This window comes from Siniperca chuatsi, linkage group LG15, assembly GCF_020085105.1.
Source record: "Siniperca chuatsi isolate FFG_IHB_CAS linkage group LG15, ASM2008510v1, whole genome shotgun sequence".
Lineage (NCBI taxonomy): Eukaryota > Metazoa > Chordata > Actinopteri > Centrarchiformes > Sinipercidae > Siniperca > Siniperca chuatsi.
The window spans coordinates 24,430,318-24,448,567 of record NC_058056.1 but is presented as its reverse complement, the minus strand read 5'-3'; the positions used below and the strand labels follow the sequence as shown (position 1 = coordinate 24,448,567).

Here is an 18,250-nt window from a genome sequence, read left to right as displayed (position 1 = left end):
AAGGGGCCACGGGGTAAAAATGTGCTGTTGGACCCCTACCAACAGCTCAAAGATTTTGACACAGGGAAGGGCCCTATGTTCAAGTCAATTTCTGTTCTCAAGTCAAGACGAGACAGAATCTGAAGCATACTCTATATAAGATCAGGTAGATTGTGACACATTTTTATTCTGGTTTTGTAATCCAGGAAAGGTTTGCTGAGCATTCATTCCCCTTTCAGAAACACCCTGCTTCAAACTGATAAGTTGAAATACATTCATTCCAGGTAGCTGCCAGCAAATCCACAACCTGCTGCTTTTCCACTGTTAGCTCCTGTACCAGTGTCTTGCTGTTAACATTTGCCAGGGAGTTTTGTAAAAACCTACCAGCCATGATAACCATAGCAATCATAGCTAAAAACATACGTAAAATTCATCTAAAGTATGTGAGTCTTCACCCTGTTGGACCATTTGTAAGGTTTGTAGGTGGTCATCAGGGTCTTAAAGAGTTATGAGGGAAATTGTTGTTTGGAGTAGGTCCAATTTTGTTTTATAATCTACTAAAAAGTGCACAACAGAAGATAGCAGTTAAAACTTTTAGTGTTTAACTAAGTGCTAGCATAAACAAGCACAAATGAAACATCAGATGAGTTTGGAGCAATTTCTCATACTCTTTGTGAAGCGATCCCTTCCTAACATGACTCATTCTGTAAAAAATCTCTCTCTCTCTCTCTGTGCAGAGACAGCATAGCCAATGCATTGCATTAGACTGCCAAGTTAGTAATAGATGAAATAAAGCAAAAAAAAAAAAACTTGCAAAAAAGGTAGCTTCAACATTATGACCTTGTTGTGACAACAGATAAAATACTCTAACCTTCCTCCACAGCTCCTACTCTTAAAGAGCATCACGATCGTGCCTGGATTGTTTGGACTGTTGTCAATTCATCTGGCCGATATTGGGAAAGGCGAAGTTGATCTACAAACTGGTATTATTTTGAGATGCTATAGTGTCACAAGCTGGTAGTTGACTGCAATGTGTGTATTGCCACTAAACCTATGGCTGATCTGCTAGTAGTTGCTGTATATGTTTTGTGCTGGTGGACCGTTGTGCTATATTCTGTGCTGGTCTATTGCTGCTGTCAGATTTATTATTTTTTTATTTGTGAGAAAACCTTGCCAAACGGAAGCATATAACTTTGTCTCTGAAGAAGAAATAAAAATGCAGCTTCGGGTCAGGTTCGGGTTTCTAATTCGGTAGTACCAGGAGGGTTCAGTCAGGACCGGTCTGAAAGGCGCAGGTATGGACCGGGTTTGGGACTCTGTTTTAGGCCCATGCAGAACTCTTATGTCCAGGCAGTTGCATGTAGGTCCACTGCCGGTGTGGTACCTCCGAAAAAACCCCACATACAACCAGGACGTATCCCCTCTGCAGTGGCTGAGCAAGGAAACAGTGTGTGGAAACACGAGAGAATTTCGTACTAAAAAAAATAAACAACTTTGGAAAACTTCTGACAAAACTGACCAACAGGCCAATGACAACACAGCATCGGACCATGTGCAATGAATCAGAACATTCTGTTTGTCTCATGGAAGAGCCGCATGTTAGGTAACAACATGCAACTCACCACCAAAGATAGTAATTATTTGATGAGCTGCTGTTATCTAACAGCAACTGTCCTACTTTACAAATCACTGTAGTGACTGAATCGTATTACCAAACAATCTCTGCAGTGTTTCCTGCTCAGACATGTCTGATTCATGCCAGGCTTTTTGGATCCGTTGCCAAATGTCAGTGCACCCCACCAGATAGCACCTTGTAATTTGCACCTTTTCTGGGAACTTGGACAACTAAAGCAGTACATTACATAAAAATTTGGTGTAAGCAAGCAGCCTCCATCTCCAGAGACTCTCTGACTGCTCTCAAAGTTTTGGCCTGCTGGCCAAATACAACTGTTAGGGTGTGTTAGGTATCAAACGTCAGTTTTTGTGGAAGGCATCGTCAGCCAAGAAGCTTCTCTCCACGATCCCCTGTGGAGCCTGATGTGCTGTTGCTCTGAACCAACACACTCACACTGAGATGCACTCAGAGATGTTTTCGCTCTGCTGTTTTCTCCCACTGCCTCAACTCCCCCCATTTCATTTCTATCCCTTTCCTCTCCTCTCTTGATCTTTCTCTCTGCCTCTCTTGCTCTTTCTACCGCTCTCACCCTCTTGTCTTTCTCTGACTTTTCTCTCCTCTCCCTTTCTTCCTACCTCCCTTTCATTCCTCCGACTCTCCAGAATACTTACATTGCAATACACTCACCGGCTCACACACTCCAAGGGGAGGTGTTCAACTGGTACATTATGTCTCTTGAGTATTTCTCAGGCTAATGGAAAACACTCAAAATGCCTTAGCATTCCATCATTCCACTGGTAAAAAAGAAACTCTCAGTCCACATATTGCCTCCGTAAGGGAAAGTTTCTACCAACAAGCTGCTGCAGCCAGTAGTTTTTCAGGAGGACTGTGAGCACTTTAAGTTTATTTTCTCTTAGGTTTTTGTTCTGTGGGCCTTTCACATAGGTTACTGTGTGTAGCAGATTACCATGAAGAAATCATTCATACAATGAATTTAAGAAATTTGCGTGATCACTAAACGATAGTGGAAATATGTTGGATTGCTTTACATTTCGTAAAGAAAAAATGTTCACCTTGCTTCACTGATTTTAGCTGTTCAAAATGTGTTTGCAGTCTGGGTTTATTCACCACAAACTGCCAAATGGTATCTATAGCTGTTAGCTAGCTAGTTTGTGTGGTACGCTCGAAACAATCTCAAAACTCAACAGGAACTTAAGTTCTTTGTTATCTTTCTCCAGCCCCCTCTCCTTTTTCCCATATGTTCATGATGTGGAGTCTTCGGGATAAGTGCAGATTTATTGTTCATTGAAGCATTTTTAACTTGTGTCTTTGCCTCAGTTCACTGCGCCGAAAGCAAATGCGTGTCCATGTCTTTTCATTGACTTTGTACACAATCACACTGAGTGCTAATGTTAGCTTGCTAGCATTAGCACTCAGCCCAAGCCAAGGCACAGTCAAAGTAGAGGTCAAAAACAAACGCTGGTGCTCTTAATCAGAATCAGATATACTTTATTGATCCCCGAGGGGAAACTCTTTCGTTACAGCTGCTCACTATCATGTCAATGCACACAGGAATAGAAGTACTAAGCAAATCAAAATCTAATACAGCTAAGATAAATCAAGTACACAGTGGATATAAAGTATAAAAGCTAAAAAAAGTGTAAAGTACCAAAGTGGATTCACAGGTTGATAAGTATGGTACAGTATAATACAATGTAATAATATAAGTACTAAGTAATAGTGCAATAATGAGTACTGAAAATTAAGTGTAGCAGATTAACCAGATTATTAGATGGTGGATATTGCACAGCAGTAATAGAAGTATGAATAAATATCAATAAATAGGGAATTGTAAACTGAAACAGAGTATATTGTACAGGAGTATTAAACAGAATATTGCACAATTATTCCAAGTATAGCAGTGATGTTAATGATCCAATGTCCAGTTTAGTGTTTTAGAGAAGAAAAAGAGTTATAAGGCTCTTGTTCCAGATTCAAACAAAGGACATCCTTGACTTGCATCTAAGCCACAAGGACGCATCAGTGCATCCCTTTGAAGATTACATTTGGCTTGGAGACCATTCCTACAAGGGACAATGGAGGCTGTTTATCAGAAAGATTAAAGCGATGCAGTGGTTGAGACTTACTTTAATAAATGAAATATGCATAGCAAAGTGCTGCAAAGGTTAGGTGTGTTCACAGATGTGATTTTTGTATTTGTATCAGTTTTGAGACAGAAAATTAGTTTTTATTTGTTCTTGGATAAACTGAAGGTGAGTGTGTTTTTTGACTCCTATTACATTCCTGTTGGGATATTGACATGTTAAACTTCTTATTCTACAATCACCTTTCATAATTATGTAGAACAGCAGCACCATTTCAATCCAAGGAGCTGTCAAATTCAATTATCTTTCTAATGACATCCATATTTGTTGTATGTGTCTTCTAGATTTGATTTTCCCCACAACATAGTTTGTGAATGCAATCCTTTCTGTTAGCCAACTCTTATATTTAAGATTTTGTATTTTCTAAACCAGCAATTGAATGCACCATCCGCGGTTCACCTCAAATAAACCTGCAATTTCCACTGTATTACCAGACATCGACACATTATCTTTGACTAAAATAAAATAAAAAATACTACTACGGTGATGATGAATGTATCTTGTGGGAATTCTATTTGTAACAAACATAACTCAAGGAAGTTTCAAGTCTGTTCAAGTTCTTTTTTATGGTGTACTGACATGAACTGAAAGCGATGGCTTTCTGGAAAGTACAAAAACACATTTGAGGATAAACACTTTTGTATGTGTCAGATGTTGCTCCCCATTCATTTCCTGCTGCCTTCCCGTGCAATATTAGTTTTCCCATGTTAGTTTTTCTTATTTATCGTTATTGATATTATATACCTCTATTACTCTCGACAGTACACACACCTCTGCTTATTACTTATTTTGTTACATTGTATTATTATACTGTACTATCATCATCAACCGGTAAACCCACTTGGTACTTGACACTTAGTTTATCTTATACTTATACCGACCTGATACTTAATTTATTTTCTGATCTGTTTTTAAAGTGTTTTATAGTGTATCATGTTGTTTGCTAGTACTTTCTCCTGTGTGCACTGACGTAAAGGCGACCTACTGTAACAAAGAGTTTCCCTACGGGGATCAATAAAGTATTTCTGATTTTGATTGATGGGAGTGACAAGCTAACGTTACAAGGCAGTTGCATTTCAAAAAGTCGGCAAACAAACGGAACGGGCAGGTTTATTTCACAGCCCTTTACTCATGGCTTTAAATGGGTCTTTTTGATATATCTATACATTGTAATGTATTCTTACTGGTTTATCCCATTTTTGCTGTTGCTGTAACCTTCCTGTACAGTTTCCAATACTGCCTTACTGTACCTTGATAGTTACAAGCTTACCTAAACATTAATCTTCATTCTTTCTTTCACCGATTATAAAAATAATTGTTAGAGGCCGCCCTAATTTCAAGTAAAGAGTGGGATTAAAGCATGAGCACACAGGGTCACAGGTAAAGACTCCAAATCTCGTATTTAGTTAGTGTTATTTTATTTAATAAATATATTTTATGTTATTTTATAATTTCCCTTTATACTACAGCTTTACAGCTACAATCATAAAACTGTGGAATAAAACTGCAAATGACAAATGATTCTGGACCTCTGTGAAGTGCATGAGTGGACAAAGGGTACTGTAAAAACAAAATGCTGTATGACCAAACCTTCAGGGACGCTGGAAGTCAGTCACAGTTGGGGGTGCTGAGAGAAGGTCAGTCTATATAATGACGACATACTAAATGGTGCGCGATATTAATGTTTTTTGTATTCATTTGAATGGCAAGGATAACTTATATCTAATAGATATTAACAACAATTTGAGAATGTTTTACACTACAACAGAGAGCAAACTTGAACACCAACATAGTCTAACATAACATCTGTCAAAGCAGCCACAACAACTACAGTCAACAACACAGAACTAATGCATGAGAACTGCAAGGAGATGAAGAGGGAGAGATGTGGCCCACGACCATTTCATCATAGTTTATAATAATGCAGTGCAGTGAGGATACAGACGTTTCATAGAAGAGACAAGCGTATATAACGCGGATCTGTCTGTCTGTCACTGTTAACAGAGACTCCAGTCTGCAGTGTAGTTCACACACTTCACTGATAAACCACAGAATGTTAGAGTAACATTAGGCTTCTGTCCATATTCGCCCTCTCCCTCGTCTGCATCACACTATTTTATCATCAATTGATAGTTTTTATAATGCCTGGTTTTAAGGGGGTGCTGCAGCCCCCTAAGCACCCTTATTTCCCATGTCCAACCTTGGCTCAAAAGTGTAACACATTAAAAATCTATTTCCCCCCAATATGTATATTCTAAAATACTGTGTGTGCAAATTCTTCTGTCCTGATAATGAGGCCCAGTATATAACAATACATGTACGCTCTCATGGTGATTGTGCTTGCATAAGCTTTCACTTTCACCAGGTGACTCCAAAATATTAATACATCTAAAGAAGCAGAGGACAGGCAGAGAAACAGGCCAGTGCACATTACTGCTAATGATCTCTCTCAGCGAAATCACACACACATATTACAGGCACACACACACACATACAGTATACACACGAATGAACACCAAAACAACCACGTAGCACGCGCCCACAGACAAGACTGAACATTTGCACATAGTCAGCGTGTGTGCAGACGAAAAGTACACTTATACATGATTAAAAGTATACAATACTTGTCTGTGTCACCACCACCACCAGTGCATTAACATATCCTTCCCTAGCAGGGAGGCAGCAGCAGTATGGAGTTAGTGTTCGCTGGGTGTTAATGAGGGAGGGACTGGGTCTATGATTCAAACCCAACAGAGCTGGCTCATCACACTCCATTTTAATAAAGAGAATGCTCGACTGTGGCAGAGCTCATTTATAATGTCGGCCTGTCACAAAATGTTATCACAGCAGTTTCCAGCGGACAAGCCAAAGTGCGGGGGGAGGGGGCAAAAAAATACTGAAACTAAGGATGGACGATACGACAACGAATACAACGAGACAATAACTAAATCTTTTGCAGTTCCCTCCAAATAAAACCTACGAAAAACTTAAACTACATGGCTGCATGATGAAAAGTCACCAATAATTTTAAATATTACAATATGACAAAAAAAACTAAAGCTGTGACAGTTAAATACATAAAAGTTTTATGTGCATAAGGAGACATACAGTATGTTGATACCTGACAGCCAGCAGTTAATGGAGCAATTCCAAGCAGTAACTTCGGAAAGATGCAATAAAAAGCAAAAAACCAAAAAACAGAGCAAACTGCAGTCAGGACTGAAGAATAAATATGAACACAAGAGAAAGACAATTACAGCAAAGCATGCAGAAAGATCCGTCATGCTACAGGGAGTGGAATTAAATTCGACCATCCTGCTACTGCCTCCATAATCTCCATATGACTTTTGTTTAGGAGCCTTAGTTCACTTGGACCCGGTTAGAAAAGAAAAAACCCCAACACAGAGCACTTTTCTACCATGCTTTGGAAAATGTAAACTGTAGGTGCGATCGAACCCTAAATAGCTATGATCAATATCAGGCAATAAAGACAAGATGCAAGATCGTTGGCACCAGCAAAAGCGGCTTGAGCAGTTAATAATTGAGTAATACAGGAAAAGTTGGCAATCAGAAAGCGTACTTACTAGGGGAGTGCCATATCATATCGGTCACGATAATACGGGTATAATTTTTAATATGATTTCAAAAATCCATATCGTGAAAAAGTCCAAAACGAGTTGTTTTTTTTGGGTTACTTTAAAAAAAATAAAAATAAATAACACTGCTGACGAAGAAAGTCAACACATGCAGGGAGAAAGAGAAACAGAAAGAGGCGGGGCAAGCCGGTGTGTGTGTGTGTGTGTGTGTGTGTGTGTGTGTGTGTGTGTGTGTGTGTGTGTGTGGAAAACAGAAGTGAAGGGAAAAGCAAGGTGAGCAGATTAAAGTTAAAGTTTGTGAGTAAACACTAGAATGAGGTGAAGATATGCTATCAAATTTATTTATTTATTTATTTTTTATTTATTTAGGCCACATCGCCCACCCCCAGTACTTAAAGTTCTTCATGAGACAACAGCTGTGATCAACAAAGAAATAAGTTATATAGGCATCTGAATCAAAACAATAGCTGCAATCAAGTCCATCAGCCAGTACTGATGCATCACGGCAAGCAGAACATGCATACTGACTTGAAAGCTGAGACGACAGCCATGCATACAGCTTGTGCCTGAGATAGCTTTTCTCTTGCTGTCTTCATTTTATTAGCTTCCTGACAACCACACAAAAAAAGACACAGAATTTAAAAATAGAGCTTCTACTAGGGGTCTCGAAGTCTTGAGAATATCAGCTATCTGCTACTAATATAAAGCCAAGAGACATCAAGTTGTACCTTTTTCTTACATAATCCTATCTACCTCTGTCACCTTTGCATTTTCAGCTCTGTTTTTATCACAGATGTATGAAGAATGTCTCTATAATACAGTAACATCTAATCTAAGTTTTAAATGAGCTGCATTTTATAACTAAGCACATTTATACCAAAGTGGTTTCTCATAACTTCAGCGCTGTAACAGTATTTCTACCTGACTGGTAGATTTTAACACTCTCTCCACAAATATCTTTCTCAGTCAACAGATAAATATTAATATGATACATGCATATTGATTGCCACTACAACTATGACCTACATTAGCAGCTAAAAAACAGATATGAATGGAGAGAATGGAATCTATTTCCAAATGTTACACATTAGACACTAGTGAAAGTGTCTGAGAAGCTGGAACAAGTGAATGTTTGATAAACATAAGGATTTGTTGATTTTCTTTGTCATATATAATAGTAAACTGAATTTTTTAGACTTTTGGTCAGATAAAACCAGAAATCTGAATACATCACCTTACGTTCTGTTGATTTTTAATAAGCATTTTCTGACATTTTAAAGACGAAAAACAGTCAAAAATAACTGGCAGATTAATCGATAATGACAATCATTAGTTGCGGTCCTAGTTCCAACAATCAGTGTGTGTGGGAAACCGGTGAGGGATCACCAGCCATTGCACAAATCTGGTGGGAGTGGCATAAACCTCACTGGCCAGACCAAATTATGGAGAAAAAGGGAAAGAAAAACAAGGTAAAAAAAAAAAACAAAAAAAAAAAGTGATTTTAGTATGCATGCTTGCTCTCGTTTTTAAGAATGCTTTATTTTGTATTTTTTTCCAGTGTGAGCACACAATATTCTCAAGACACTGTTATATTATTACAGTATGCAAGTGGAACACTAGGTCTGTCTTCACCTGAGTACACACCCACAGATAAGCACAGTTTTTCTCTACTCTCTAAACTGAATAGATTTCTAATCCTGAGGCCAGGTCGGAGGATTGCATAATCAACATTACAAAGGCCAGGTCAATATGTACTGTATGAAGCTCTTTACCTCCCCTCACACACACACACACACACACACACTTCCTCTATGTCTTTCTTTCTGTCTCACTCAGCCGTCTCATCATCGGCAGCCTCTGGCGTCCTGCCTTCACCACTCTGCACAGACACCTCAGCAGCCATATGCCATTAGGGAAGAGCCCACAGCAGCAATACTCATAAATATTGACTTGGTTTCAACATATCCCTCAGGAAGTGTTCGAAACAGCAGGTACTGCATTAGCACACCAACAGCAAACACAACCCACGGTCAATACTGACGAGCCGCTGTGGCTAAGCTAACTCTCTCGGCGTTCGTTCTTGCACAAGGAACACGAGGCGCTGCAGCAGGCCTGTGGGATGCGAGGTGTTGTTACGGAAAATATTTAATTAGCAACTGCAATAAATGTCTCCCCGATGAATGATCAAAGTCAACAGTTAAGCATCTCGCAGGGCTCGTGGATTTCTTTAGAGAAACTGATTTTTTTTTTTGTCTTTACACAAGCAGGAAATGAATTGCTGTGACACCTGGAGAAAATGGGCTTACAGAATCAACCCTGCTTCTCCAGAGCTGTAGTGTAATGCTATAAAGTGAAACAACAGTTCATCTCACCAGCACCTGAACACATTACTATTCACTATTCTCTTCTCCCCCTATAGGTATGGTTAATTAAAAGTGTTTGCTCACTGAGTGCAAGTAGAGATTATATGTGGCCCTCTTTTAATCTGTCAGGGAAGTCTCTTGGTTTAGGCTTGTTAATCAATCTTATTTGGGTGTTATCTTAATTACATTTTCCCATTCCAGAAGATCAGAAACAGTGAATTATTCAAGGCAAAGCTGATTTCCTGAAGGTTGGGAGAGCAGTCAGGTGGAAGAATTAAGTAATTTACTAATAGAGAAAATGTGATTTGTTACTTCCACTCTAGTTCATCAGCTCCTGCTGAGCGGTGGTGGAGGGTCAACCTCATAGAGTTGCCGCCTGGACTGCAAAATGGGAATCAGGGGTCACCTCTGAGCCAGGGACTCCGGCAGTTAGAAGAGACTCGACGCTTGGTGTGTGTCAGTAATGCTTTATCCACCAATGATTTCTTGTGTGCAAGCACATTAAATTGTGACCCATCCAAACGTAACCATTTGTTAGGAAGAGGGATATCTCCTTTTACTTTAAAATGCAAATACTCAATTTGCAATTCAAAATTCAATACATTTTGAAGGGAATCTAATTGCTGCATGGATTATCTTCACTGGCAAGATAGATTGCAGTAATTTGACATGAGAAGGAGATTTCAACAACTTCCAGTTAACATGCAACATTTTATAGCAGAGACGTGCAGCCTCACCTGAATTAAAGACCGTCCCCGCTAAGCTTGCACATGCTCACCAGTTTCAGTGTCTTTACTCCAACCACCATGCTTAGATCAGATCACACTGAAAATGGACACACATTTATATTAAGTTAGAAACCAGAATGTTGTTGCTGATTAATCATCTTTTCTTACATTTGACAGATTAAAGTCAAAAGCATTTTTATAGCATAAGACTTTAACTCTGCCATTCACCTGTCCATCACTACAAAGCATCACTCGTTATTTGCATAAAGATGAACTCAACTTTCAAGTGTTGCCAAGTCACTGATCTCTCTCCACTAGCTGCCACTTCACACTGTCACTCCTTGTATCCCTGCACTCACATGAAATTAATATGTGCCAGTCGCTTTGTCTCATGATGTCACTGCTGGTGTAAGCACCAGAAAGAAACAGTATGATTCAACTCCAGAGATTTGGTGGAATGTGTGTTAAAAAAAGGTACAGATGAAGAGAGAAGGCAAAATGTGAAGCGGTGTCCAGTTAGTGTGGCCAGCAAAAAAAGACTGCTTGATATATCGTAAAAATGTAAATACATAAAATAAAAATCAACATTTACCTGTCTAAATCTTATGGTGGTGTGGCTCTAAGGGTCCAGATTTTGACAAGTTAATTAAATCCTTGCCATTGATCATTGGAATAGTATTACACATTGAGCCACATAATGAATTCTGGACTTTGAGGAAATTCCCAGAAACGTTATGACAGCAATCCAAAAAAGAAATGTTTTAGCAAAGCAGCCAGCAGAAATGACATCAAAACTGACAATTTAACTATTAATGTTTTTTCCATCCAGATGATTTGGGTGATATGCAGCAAGTTAGGTATTTCTTCCCAGTATAAGTCATATCCGCAGGCTTTCTTGTGTAGATGACAGATCACAAAAACATTTTTAAAAACTTCATGTGTTGATGAGGAACAACTCACTTGAGAAGCGCCTTATTACAGGAGGATGAATCTCCCTCTGTAGAGGGAACTAAAGTAAATGTTTAATGATATTTCTGTTTTGGAGCGTGGTGAGTGTACTTTGACTCACAAAAGCGGTGACAGCTGGAATCTACAATGGCAGGCTGGGGTGCCACACCGATGTAGGAATGAATTGAAATAACCATAATGAGGACCATAATTTATTGATTGTTTTTTATTTTATTTATTATTCAGGAATCATCTGACTTTACGTGTTATCGGTCTTGCAGCAACAGCAGGCTTTGTGTATTTTGTAAATCCCCTCATTAATAAGTGATCCAAACCGTAGTTGAGTATTGCCTATTAAACACCTCCTCCCTGTAGTGATATTCTAAGCACATACCACATGGTGCAGAGAGAAGCTTAGGGCCTTCAAGGATTGCCACTCCTTCTGAAAACAGTAAATAATACATCTTATTGGATTTGAGGGAAGAGCAACACACATAATTCAAATATAGCGTATTTGACACAACAGGCCGTGGCAGGGACACCAAGGGATAAAATAAATGCTAAAAAATGGTATCAGTGGAGTTTCATGTTGTCATTACCAGCAGAGATAACTGTGCTGTCCTCTCGAGCCTAATACATAATGTCGTCGTTCTTCCTCTTCCTCTCCTGAGCAATTTCAGCTGCTGAATAATTTAATGTGAAAACATTGTATTATTCTGTCTGCGGAGACAGACTTGAAAAACATCTGAAAGCTGGGAGATGGAATAACATTTTGGGCCAGGCTGTGTTATTTATTTTTTTGGAGTCTGACCACATCACTGAGCAAATGTAACCCGGAGATCCAGAGGGCTGACCACTGAAGCATGACGACGTCCTCCGCTGTCTCCCCTATCCCGACAACTGTCCTGATTTATTGTCTTTCACTGGACACGAGGATTCAAAGGGGGGTATACACCTTTCACCCTCAGAGTGGGAGGTGAAGGGGAGGCGACAGTCTTGTTTGTGTCTCTGACTCCAAATACGGCCAAGAACAACTCACTTGCGTCGGCTTGGAAGTTGTGTCATTATTTCACTGATGTTATAACTGAGGAGTGGGAAAAAGAGACAGCGAGGGGGAGGTTGGGACTGGTGAGACGAACCCTAAACTCGCTGAACTCATGTACTCAAATATTTTGATTAGACAGGCTGGTCTGGTTGTCTCGAATGCAGTGGCTCCGGTCGTTGTGTGTTTTGATTTAATATGAAAGGTAATCCATGAAAATGGGATCCTTTGAACTTTTCCACGGTGCGTGAAAGGCCTGCATCCTCATGGACTATATCGGGTTTACAGCAAGGCGGGAGCTACTGAATTAATCTACCATGCAGTTTATTAAGTGGACAACAGCCTAAATAAACTACTTCAGTTTGGTATGTTTTCCATGTATTGTGTATTTAACTTTACTCAGTAAAAATGCAGGGGTTCTAAAACAGTTCTTCAAATGTCACAAACCACTGGACAGACACATGACAGACTGGATGCTGCCATTTGAGTATATTTAATAGTGAATTGTCAACATTGAAGTGTGCATGGAAAGAGATTAGAAGTAATTCTTATAAATTCTCTAAATGCATTTATCGTGAAAGTAAACTATTTTCCATTTTCTCACGGGGAGACCCTAGAAGACCCCTGGAGCTCAGTTTGAGAGCTGCAGAGGACTGTAGAAGTCCTCCTCCCCGACAGCAACGCCAGTGATTAAAATGTCTGAGTCAGACATGAATATTTTACTCTTCTCCTGGCAAAGATTAGTTTTTGACTTTGATTTATTAACATGGGAAAACATACATTAGATGTTTATGTACAACATCAAGTAGCCTAAAACATATCTCTGTACATATTTTTTTTAATTACTTTTTGCAGTTTCATTTCAATTTGAGATATCCTGTCTGTGAAAGGCTGATATAACTAACCCTGTTGGTTGTATGCTGAAACTGTACCTTACACAAAAAAGGTTAAGCACATTATTAAAGTTAATTAAACAATTTGTTAACATTATTTGCTTGGGCCGTCGTTTGCATTTGTTGAATATTGATTTCATTTCTCAAAAGCATTATTTTAAAACAGACATGTAGCATTTGGAATGTAAGACTGTGTTGACCTAGACTCAGTTGACCCAACAGAAACATGACAGACAGACAAAAAACATCCCTCGTCAAAGTGTTTCAGGGTTAAGCTTGAGGATTTTCTGAGGACTTTGTTTTTTTTTGGTTGTAAAAATAGCCGATAGCTGCTGATTTTGCCGACTGTAGTTTCAGTTACGTACAATATGCTTCTAGGAGGCAGAGCTATACTGAAGGCAGAAATAATCAAATTGGCTGAATTAAATCTGTCACCAATAAAAGTTTTGGAAAGTTAGCTATCTAGCAAGCCAGAGAGGCAACAAAAACGTGTAAGAAAATACTCAAATATTACAAACGGCAGTGACTTCATTAACTCGTTCCTGGTGTTCATTGTCTTGGGGGGTGAGTGGGCTAACAAATTAGCGTACCTAGAAAGCTATAGGTTATGGTTAGCTTGAATTTTGAGGGCCAGCCTATCCATCAGTTATTACTATGACTACATTTTGCAGTTAGAGAAGCCTTTACAAAAGCTCTGCAATCTTCAAACTGTTAGTGGAATTGAGGCTGTGGTCACACACAAACATCTCCACCAGACACAATACAGCTCTGTGTACATGGAATATATCGAGTGATAGTTACAAAGTTTCAGAATGAGAATGGAAAGCTACAATACAACTCTGAGAAGTGTGCTTTTGATCGACAGAACCCCATTCATTATTCAGAGCCTGATTTCTGCTTTAAATTAAAACACATTATATATTATAATTGAAATTTGAAAGTGCTCTAGAAATACATTACCGCCGGTGGGAGGGAGCTTTATCTGCTGCGTATTTTTCACACTTCTTTTGTGCATTAACACATTAATGACTCATTGATGAGTGCATGATTTCTTTTCCTTTTTTCAAAGAACACTGAAATGGTAGGACTCCAGAAACTCAGCCATGACTTGACCTCAATTGTGCCATATTTTTTGCCATCAACAAAACTGATTTAATTGAGCTCAAGTTGTGTCCACATATTTGGAGTACCACTTTCTATGTGAATTTTCCGATAGTTCAGATAGTTGCTTTTGTGTAGATCCGCAGATAAACGGATGCTTAACTGCCACATCCTCTTCAATCCTATTTATATTTTACGTCTTTATTAAAACAGCCCGCATGTAAACTCTTCAATACCACTCTACGCTCTCTGTGGAGCCGTTTTTTCTTAAAAAAATGGCCAAACATGGCGCTAACAAGTCTTTAAAAAGAACATTATGAATTATAATTTGAGAACATTATGTGCTAATTTCTCCAGGGATAACTCTACCAGCCGGATTGTGCCGGGCTCTGTGTGAGGCCTTTTTCATTGCCTCTCCTTCCCACACACAAAGTCACAACAGAGTGAAACCATAACATTTCTCACTGTGCTGCTGCAGCCTATATTTTCATGCTGTGGTGAGTGGGAGCCCAGCGGACCATGCTGGCAAGTCTGAATCATTCCAGTCATTTTTAGTCTTAAGCATTATTCCAACAAGGAAGACACTTATTACCACAGTCGGCCAGTTTCTACTCAGTCAGATCCCCTGACGTTATTCCATTAATGTGGCTTTGAAGCTGCACACTCACACATAGACACAGGGCGACACATGCATGCATAAACATACATGATCCACACAAACACTCATACACACACAAAATGAGCTCCATGTGTGTCTTTGAGTATGAGCCTACCATTACAAAGAAAGTCCCTCACAGCTCACCACGGGAGGGTGATACATATTTACCAACTTCAGAATATCAGTCACAGAGAAACACTGCACCAGGCGTATAGGCACACTGCTGACCACTTCATCAACCAGAGATACCCCACATTTGCTTGGCAGCTGCATTAAAGGTTTTGTTGATAACATTTTATGTAGACGAATAATTAAAAAAAAAAAAAACATCCACAGAGCTTTTAGAAAGGTGCGGAGTACTGCTTTTCCTAAAAAAATAAATAAATAAATAAATAAATAAATAAATAAATAAATAAATATTATGACTGTGAATTAATCATTTTAAAAATTTTGTAGGGTCCAAAATGAATGTTTTGTTTATCTCTGTGTAGCTGTCTGATGTTTGGTTTCTGCAGAAAGTAAACTCCAAAATAACTTTTGATTACAATTTTTATTTTTTTTTTTTAACCAATTTTCAACTTTCTTAGAAAAAAGAATTATTCTATTATAAAAATAGTTGCCAATTAATTTCCTTGCGATTGACTAATCAATTAATTGTACTATCTGAACTTACACGTTATGGGAAATATGTTACAAAATATTGCTACCTGTTGAATGCAAGTCCAATATTCAGTGGTGCTTTATAGCCCTGTTTTTGTGTATCCTATCTTCTAATAAAAATATCTGGGTCTTTTTAGCTTGCAGGCAGCATATAACTGGCTTGTGTGAGCTTATGAGCAGCTACCCACAATTTCATGAGGGGGTTTTAATAGGGAGACAAAGGGTACTCAATCCAACAAACCTAGCAAAACAAAAATAATGGTATTAAAGTATTAATTCTCTTCTAATTGAATCCTACTGTGCTTAAACAATGTTTGTCAGAAGTACCATTAAACTCAGCAAGCAAACATTATGTTTACATTCCTCACTTTCATGGTGATTGGCAATGACTATTGTGATGAGAAAAATAAAGTTGTGAATTAAGATTGAGGTGAAAAAGTGTTCAAACAGCGTAGACATCTTTAAAGCTGAATCGCAGTGAGTATACACAGCAAGGTCAATCACAACAAGTGGGAAACTGAGGTGCAAGTCAAATTTTCACTTTAGTTTACTGTGAACACGATGAAATGAAGTGTTTAGCTAAATGTGATGAGAAAAAAAGCTTATTCTTGCTAAACTACATATTCCATTTGGTGCATGTGCACTTTAACAGTTTTTTTTAGCATACACCGAATCACAGGCTCTTGCAGAATTCGTGATATTGAGTTCCTGGAGAGCACCATACTTTGAAACTACAGTTGCTGGATGTGTAAAGCACTGATAACAGCACAAGCTTGGTGAAGTTTTTAAGTATGCTGGTTCTAATGGCGGTTACATTTTTTAAAAAGCATTAAGGTGATTCTGTGGTTAGAGAACATTTTGTTTTGTTTTTTCTGCAGAAGATAACAGTGGAATTATCTGTGCTGAAGTGCCCTACCTGTTCTTTGTGCATTGACTCACAGTAGTCTGGCCCTTGTCCTTAAGAAAAATCGGCCACATATGGTCAACTCTGCAGTATATAATTTATGTCCAAAGCCAACATTCAGGGACTTTGCAGGAAGTAGTGACATATATTTATAAATGCAAAGGGTTGTCACAATTGACTTTGATGCCAGACACTAGAGTTCATGTTGTGTCTCATACAAAGCATGATAATAATCTTCCCCTAACCTTAAAGCTCCACCAATCAATATTTTTATTATTAAAAATGAATCAAATGATTACATGCAATGTCAAAGGTGTTGCTAGCAGAGAAGGGTGTTGTTGGGAGGTGGTTTGGCTCGCTTATCAACACGGTCAGCAGTTGGAGTCGCAGTAGTGGCTGAGACACAGCTCATGGAGGTGATTAAGGTACTTTAAAACCCTGATTTAAGTGCCTGATTGCTGCAATTTCCGTTAATCATATTCCTTGGAGTCATAACTTAGTGTAAGTCACACTGAATCTAAAACTGTGTATTATGTCTGTGTGTTCAGCTTTGACTGTCAGGAATAAATGTCCATCAATCCACTTAGAAATCATAGGAAAAAATATGCTCCTTATAACTCCAGAACTTGACTGAGAATCAGCACATCTTAATTTTATTATTATTTTCTTCAGTATCAGAGTAATCCAGTGATAATTGTCTGTACATCCATGGGTACACTGCAAACAGGAACTGCTAACAACTAATTCGTATGGCTGGTTCAGTTTTATAAATCTCAATCATTGTGGAACTGGGTGCACGTGCATGAGACTCATTTGAACTCCTTCAGTTCGCCATAAACGGACATAGATACGCCTTGAATCACTTGCTTGCATATCAATACATGTGCTCGCTCTACCATTAGACTAGAACCTAAAATGACCTAATGACCTAAAATTAAAAGATCACTGACGCAGGGAAACGATGGCTCGAATGTAAATAAAAAGACTGATAAAATTCATCACTCATAAAAAATTTAAAAGTTTATGAATGCACCTTTGATTGTGTAGGTTATTTGCCAATTTCACTCATTTTTGCAGTCTACACAACGTTCTGTAAAATGTCAAACAATGTTTTACTATAAAAAGGTTATTTCTCTCACCTTATATTTCATGTCCACCTCATCACCTGCTGCTATCTCTGTAAACTGTGTGTACGCCGGGTCTGAAGTATCCGTGAGGTTCTTTTCTACATTCTCACCGCACATTCTTCTTTTATAGATACCAGTTTATGTGGCGGAAATGGCGTATGCATGGTTTTTGTGCGTACCTATCGTTAATACATCTGACCCCTGATGCTAAAGAGGAGCAAACATAAATGACCATTGCAAAGTAATGGACTGCTGTAATTACTGTATTGTCCAGGACCAAACTTAAAAACAAAAATAACTGTTAGTTAAATTCATCAGGTTTAAGTGCAACTCCAACTGAATGCTGATGTTTAGTGTATGCTAGATATGTGAGTAGGCAATTGTTTGCTAAAACAAACTAAAACACAATAATATTTCAGGCTGTTTGTCAATCAGCTTTTATTTGTTCTTCTACCCCCAAATGGCCAAAGA

At 38.6% G+C, this 18,250-nt stretch overlaps 1 protein-coding gene across 3 annotated transcripts in view; it reads right to left on the bottom strand.

The window, feature by feature from the left end:
* Positions 1–18,250, bottom strand: part of gfra4a (GDNF family receptor alpha 4a) — a 253,425-nt gene that overhangs the window by 200,800 nt on the left and 34,375 nt on the right. The window contains exon 2 of one of the 3 annotated variants that reach the window (XM_044167858.1): positions 10,456–10,543. The exons of the other annotated variants lie outside the window; for them this stretch is intronic. The gene's annotated coding sequence lies outside the window, so the exon portion shown is untranslated. The remainder of the gene's footprint in view (positions 1–10,455; positions 10,544–18,250) is intronic. 3 annotated transcript variants of the gene reach the window in all.